The 6,616-nt window shown below is 39.0% G+C and overlaps 1 long non-coding RNA gene across 1 annotated transcript; it reads right to left on the minus strand.

The window, feature by feature from the left end:
- Nucleotides 1-5,472: 5,472 nt before the first annotated feature.
- On the minus strand, nucleotides 5,473-6,330 carry LOC143751475 (uncharacterized). The gene is made up of 5 exons (XR_013207243.1): nucleotides 6,279-6,330; nucleotides 6,103-6,174; nucleotides 5,924-5,986; nucleotides 5,710-5,829; nucleotides 5,473-5,626 (listed from the first exon to the last, which is right to left on the minus strand). It is a non-coding gene; the product is annotated as an uncharacterized LOC143751475 (long non-coding RNA).
- Between the last annotated feature and the right edge of the window lie 286 nt (nucleotides 6,331-6,616).

The following is a 6,616-nucleotide window of genomic DNA, read 5'->3' on the forward strand; positions in this document are numbered from 1 at the left end:
AATGATTGATAAAAAATTTATGACAGTCTTGTTTTGTGCTCTACACAGTTATGTACATATATATTTGCAACTATGTTGTTTTTTGAAACGTTTTTAACGTTTTTAAAAATCGCTAGTTTGCTACGCTAGGCTATGCTAACGTTACATTGCTGATTTGCACAATGAGTCCCACATTTCGAGATCACCCAAAATGTCTGGGATTCAGCTTTTGCTTTCTACAGTTGCCATTCATTATCTGTACATTATTTGAAAATGACACGTACGTGATCAGCTTATCAGGTGATGCATTCAGCTTCAAACGGATCCCGACTGGAGACGATCAACACGGTAATATTAGATAAACAATACATTCAGATTCACCGATTTAAATGAACGAATTCAGTCCGATTGAAACAACACCTTGTGCATGTAAACATAATGAATAGTGAAGGCAGAAAGCAAAAGCCGAATCCCGGACATTTTGAGCGATCCCGAAATCCAGGCGACATGTCCGGGAAAAGGAAGACGTTGTATGTCACCCTGGAGTCATCAATACGTGCTTTACATATACTGTCCTGTATCACACAGGGACGCATGAGGAAACCAGGCAGCTGATACACTTTCGGGATGAAAACGAGCTGAAGTTTTTACGATCAAAATATGCTGCAAAGCAACTATGGGAGTGAGTCATGCGTTCATGTTGTAGCCATTCATTATTGTATTGTATTATTTTAATCATTTGTAATTCATTCCTGTTCATGCACCTGTACATTGTTGTTGGTTATGATACAGGACACTGATGAAAGAAATGGGTTTGGAGGGAAGGGTTTCTGGCCAACAGGCATCAAAGAAGTGGGAAAATCTAAAGCAAAGATACAAGGTAACTTATGTGATGTTCTGTTAAAGAAAAAAAACATACATCTTCAATCTCAATGCAAGGCAATGAATGCATACTGTATAAGTTATTATTGTATTTTGTATTAGATTTCGACTTCCAACGATTATGAAAATAAGATCCAACAATTATGAAAATAACATAATTGATAGTGCCTAATCGGTCAGATAGCTTGTGTGTAAACATGTGGTTGTTAGTATCCAATCAATACTCTTAAATAAAGTCCTAGTTCTAGGCATTATTTAATTTTTTTTGTGTGTAGTGTGTCCTTCCAGGAACTAAGAACTCCCAAAACAGGGTCAGGTACAGACAGGGGGGAAGTGACCGCTGCAACCTGGCAATATTATGGTGATATGCATGAGGTGTTGGGTGCCAGGCCCTCACTGGACCCTCCTGTGGTGGTGGCATCCTTTTATGAGGATCCCATTGCAATCCTCATGGTATGTAATGCAGCACATGTTAACATGTTCTTATTGTAATACTCTTATATATATATATATATATATATATATATATTAGGGGCTGGGTAAAAAAATATAAATTTCTCGATTTTAATCTATTCTCATTTTTACGAACCAATATCGATTCTTAAATCCCAACAATCGATTAGTCATCCTGTTTTCAGTTGATGAATGAATGGTTCATTCTGCCCTACAAAGGCAAAAATGGTAACACTTTACAATAAGGTTCGTTAGTTAACATTAGTTAACTACATTAGTTAACATGAACTAATAATGAACTACACTTATACAGCATTTATTAATCTTTGTTCATGTTAATTTCAACATTTACTAATACTTTAGTACTGCATTTTTGTGGTCCAGGGACTGTTTATTCTGTTGAATAACAAATTTTGACTATTTAGGAGATTGTTGAGCCCTCATCCCCAGCCAGCACTTCTGCAGCCAGCAGTTCAGAACCCTCTACCTCTGCCTCTGCCTCTGCCATGGCACATGCAAATATTTTTGCACATTGTGCAAAAAAGCACATGAGGCGATCACCTGGGGTGCAAACGTGGGCTTGACCTCCAAAGCTCTGAAGAGTGTTGACCTCCACCTGGTCTTCATCATGCCAAACGCCCTTTCAATAATGCTGCGCCCCCTTGACTGACAGTAATTAAACTGTTGCTGTACTCTTCCATGCACTGGCTCCTTGAATGGGGTGATGAGGCAAATCGGCGTTTCCAAACAAGGATACCCACCATCACCCAGAAGGATGTAGCCCGTTGGTGGATACCGTCTTGCGATATAAAAACTGCTATTCTTCATAATTCGTGTGTCATGGACAGACCCCGGGTACCCCACATAAATGTCCAGAAACCTGCCATTTGAGTCACATATTGCCTGCATGCTGATGGAGTAAAATCCTTTATAATTTAAATAATCTAACCGGTGACGCTGTGGTGGTTTTATTCGTATGTGGCTGCCATCGATTGCGCCAACCACATTGTGGAATGCAGGGGTTCCTGAAATGCTGACAAAACCCTGACCAACTGCAGGCAGGTCCACTGTCAGAGGGAAGCAGATTGCTCTTCTCAGATTGTCCCATATGTGCTGGGCCACTCTGTGGATGATGCGGTGAACTGTAGCCTTCGGAACATTAAAGACACTGGACACCACCCGATAAGAGAGTCCATGTGCCAGCCAATAGGTGTAAATGAGTACTTCAAGCTCATTACCCCAGCCATGGTCCTGCTCCCTTTGCAAAAGCCTCTGTAGGCTGTGCATCGCTGTTCTGGTGAGTCGGAAATCCTGCCTCAGCTCAGTTTCAGCGTTGAACCACATGCGCAGTATAGGCATGTTGTGGTTTATGGCACAGTATCTCGTTGGAGTACCAGTCTGGAAAAGAAAACCTTTCACACCATTAATGGGCTGAGTTTGAAAAATATTTGACCCCTTCAAACTGTTTATGTCTGCCACAACATAATGGCTACAGCTACGTCAACAAAAAAAAGCACATAGTGAATAGAATTGTCTCCAGGGTTACCAACTTCAGATAAAGATTCAAAATAGTATTTTTTTTTTAATAGAAAAATACGGGACACTCATAATATTTGTACTGTAGGCTATCTCACAGTGTAGCCTATGTCATTTCCACTGAATCTCAAAAAAATTCACATTACACACAAATCAAAATAGAAAGGTTTTGTAACAGTAACGTTATATTATAACGTTACAAAAGCTTTCTATTTCAGAAACCTCTGAAACATTCTATTCATCAAAGAATCAAACAAAGCACATAACGTTAGCAGGGCTGAACTGAAACAAAAAAATATATATATTTAACGTTAGCTAACAGCTCAGCTTACTGTGTTGGTTAGTTCGGTAAACGTTGTTTGTTACCAATCCATACATACCATAAATACCATAAGCGGATCCACCAGCATTCGTAGGCGTTGTAGACCTCTTCTTCTCCCTTGATTTCTGCGATTTGTTGCTGACAATCGCAAATAAATCTCCAGTACCCACGCAATCGACATAAACATACTTGCAGGCGGCATCTTGAAAGTTTCGAGAAGTTTCGAGAAGTTTGTGATAAACGCTTGTCGCCCCGGGTGACACAGACGCCGGTTAAGGACGATGTAAGATGACGTAACCAAGTGGCGTCTCACCATGACGTAACCGAGTGGTGTCTCATTTCATAGGGGTATGTTTGCACTAGCGCTTACCACTCGGTTTCAAGGGACAAGGGCTAGGGGTAAGACGAAGGTGAAGGGGTAAGGGGAAGGGGTAAGACAGAGAATTGGGATTCAGCCTTAGATTGCCTCCCCACAGCTGGCCCTGGCCCACTGTCTTTTTGTTTATTTCAATAATCAGTAATAACTGGGAGTGTGTTTTAAATAAAATAAGTTACTTGTTTGCCGAATTTGGAATAAACTTCTATATTACCTTGTAATTTGATTATTTATTTGTATTATTGACCATCCTCTTTTCAGGCACTTCCAGTTACCGATTATCAATAAATAAGTTATTCTTTTGGAACCACGTTTCTGTCTTACTTCAATAAACCTGTGTAGCCTCTGTATAAAGGGTTAGTCAAAGCAGAAATAGAGCATTTCCTGGGGTGGAAGTCCCCAGGTGGTGTTGTCGGACAGTTAGATTCTGGTGGTGATTCCTCTTTTAGTGCCACCACCAGCCTGGCCACATATATATACACTTTTGTAAAAAACACTATTGTAACACTTACAATAATTGTTAATAATATAAAGAGGTCAGCTCTAGGATGAAAAGAATTACCATTAAACATAAGCAATGAGGATATTTGGTACCAAAGAAAGTGCAGGATACCAAATAAATTGAGGTAATAACATCATATTTACAAGTAATTTCTAACAATAGGATAAGTGGTAATAATTTAGAGTAAAGCTCTGGAGTAGAATATACCATTATAACTGCAATGCTGACCTGTGGCACAAGGATTTACAAGCTATATTTAAAAATAGAATAACAGTTAAGCACTATGACGGAATGAAGTAGAACATTTGGTACCAGGTAATTTACAATATCAAGTATCAGAGGTATGAAATAGTATTCAAGCTATTTTTAATAGAATAGATAAGCACACTGATGGAATGAAAGTAGAATTTTTGGAACTAGTTAATGTGCAATATCAAATTTCAGGCATGAAATAGGATTTACAAACTATATTAGAATCGTTAAGCACTGACGTAATGAAATAAGCCAATACTAAGGTCACGGTAAGTAGAATATTTGATACCAGATAATGGTCAGATATCAAGTATTAGATGTATAATCTAGAACTTACAAGCTATATTTAAAAATAGAATAGTTAAAGGGTTAGTTCACCCAAAAATGAAAATGATGTCATTAATGACTCACCCTCATGTCGCTCCAAGCCCGTAAGACCTCTGTTCATCTTCAGAACACAGTTTAAGATATTTTAGATTTAGTCCGAGAGCTTTCTGTCCCTCCATTGAAAATGTATGAACGGTATACTGTCCTTGTCCAGAAAGGAAATAAAGACATCATCAAAGTAGTCCATGTGACATCAGTGGGTTAGTTAGAATGTTTTGAAGCATCGGAAATACATTTTGGTCCGAAAATAACAAAAACTACGACTTTATTCAGCATTGTATTGTCTTCCGGTTCTGTTGGGGATCCGCGTTCAGTGACGCTGCTGACGTAAGACGCTGCTGACGTGTGTCTGGTGCGCCAGAGCTTCGTTTACAGTCTGAGGGAGACGCACGCTGGAAACAAAACAATCTTCACAAACATGTCTAAGGATTTCCACACAGAGGAAGACTTGCATTTTTTTGCCCAGACATATTTATTTGAACCCGAATACACGGACGCACCAGATACACGTCAGCAGCGTCTTACGTCATCAGCGTCACTGCGGACTCGTGAACGCGGATCCCCAACAGAACCGGAAGACAATACAATGCTGAATAAAGTCGTAGTTTTTGTTATTTTTTGACCAAAATGTATTTCCGATGCTTCAAATGTCTTTATTTCCTTTCTGGACAAGGACAGTATAGAAAATAAAGATCTGTCATTCCTTTTGAATGGCATATGGTCATACACATCTACTTAAATATAAAAAAAAATCCAACTTACTTTGAACAATTGTCTTCAGGAACATGTCTCTAAAACATACTTTATCCCCTACACCAGTCCAGGTTGTATTGATGGAAAGGTGATTAGAGAATATACTCAACAGACACATTGGCACTGAAATGTTGCAGCATAGTGTCCATTTTGTTGTCTTGAAGTGAGCCATGGTCATCCGAAGCTACAAAATGACAGGCATGTGGTAATTTTGGACCTACATCACACACAAAAAAGTAAAATTTAAGAAGGAGTGCATGTTCTCACCTGCTGGTGCATTGCTTTCCCTCAGGGCTCGGTTCTCCTCCCTCAAGGCTTGGTTCTCATCCCTCAGGGCTCGGTTCTCATCAATCACGGCTTGTTTTTCATTCTGGAGTCTCTGGAAATCTACATTTAAAAAAATAATAAAAAATACACTATAAAGACACTATTTTCAATACTGTTAAAACACTGGACACTAAGACATAGGCCTAGAATATACCTTCATGCTGTACACGAGATGCCAGGGGAGTCCAAGGACCAATAACTGAGCGATGACTTTCTCCTGATAATCTGATAATTGATAATCATTGACAATTAAAAATATGTTTGAAGTTATTGGATACATGTAATGAATTGGACTTAAATGTAACACTTAGTTTAGCACAACGTATTACATACCTCCAGCGTTTTCACCCATATGCTGTCAGGGTAAATTTGCTGCTGGGGGTGTAAAGCTTAATACTTGACGAGCTGGGGGAGCAAACATAGCAGCTTTAATTTCACTGCAGAGTATTGCATATTCAGTAATGAAACAATAATTGAACTGTGCAAAGCTAATGGAATGTACAACACACCTCGACACCTTTCATCCAGAAACTGCTGCGGCGAGTAACCCGTCAAGTGTCCTAATGAAAAACAGATGATGATTAAAGGATTCCTCATCTTAAATAGAAACAATAGTTTCCAAGACAAAAATCATTTACAAATTACATAACTTACTTGTACTCAAACTCTTGGGTCACTGAAGTGGAGTCTGGATTACTGGGGAGAAACCTGGTTCTGAGAAAGAGGAAACAGAAATTTGAAAATCTAACAAAGTGTATAGTTTAGTGGCAGGATCACAAATCAAACATCACAGCAATACATTTTACATACCAGCTCTGAAATCTACAGATGGATCAACATTTCCTGG

The sequence above is a fragment of the Siphateles boraxobius genome, unplaced genomic scaffold (genome assembly GCF_051911475.1).
Source record: "Siphateles boraxobius isolate OS27281-9 unplaced genomic scaffold, OSU_SipBor_1 26, whole genome shotgun sequence".
NCBI classification, from domain to species: domain Eukaryota; kingdom Metazoa; phylum Chordata; class Actinopteri; order Cypriniformes; family Leuciscidae; genus Siphateles; species Siphateles boraxobius.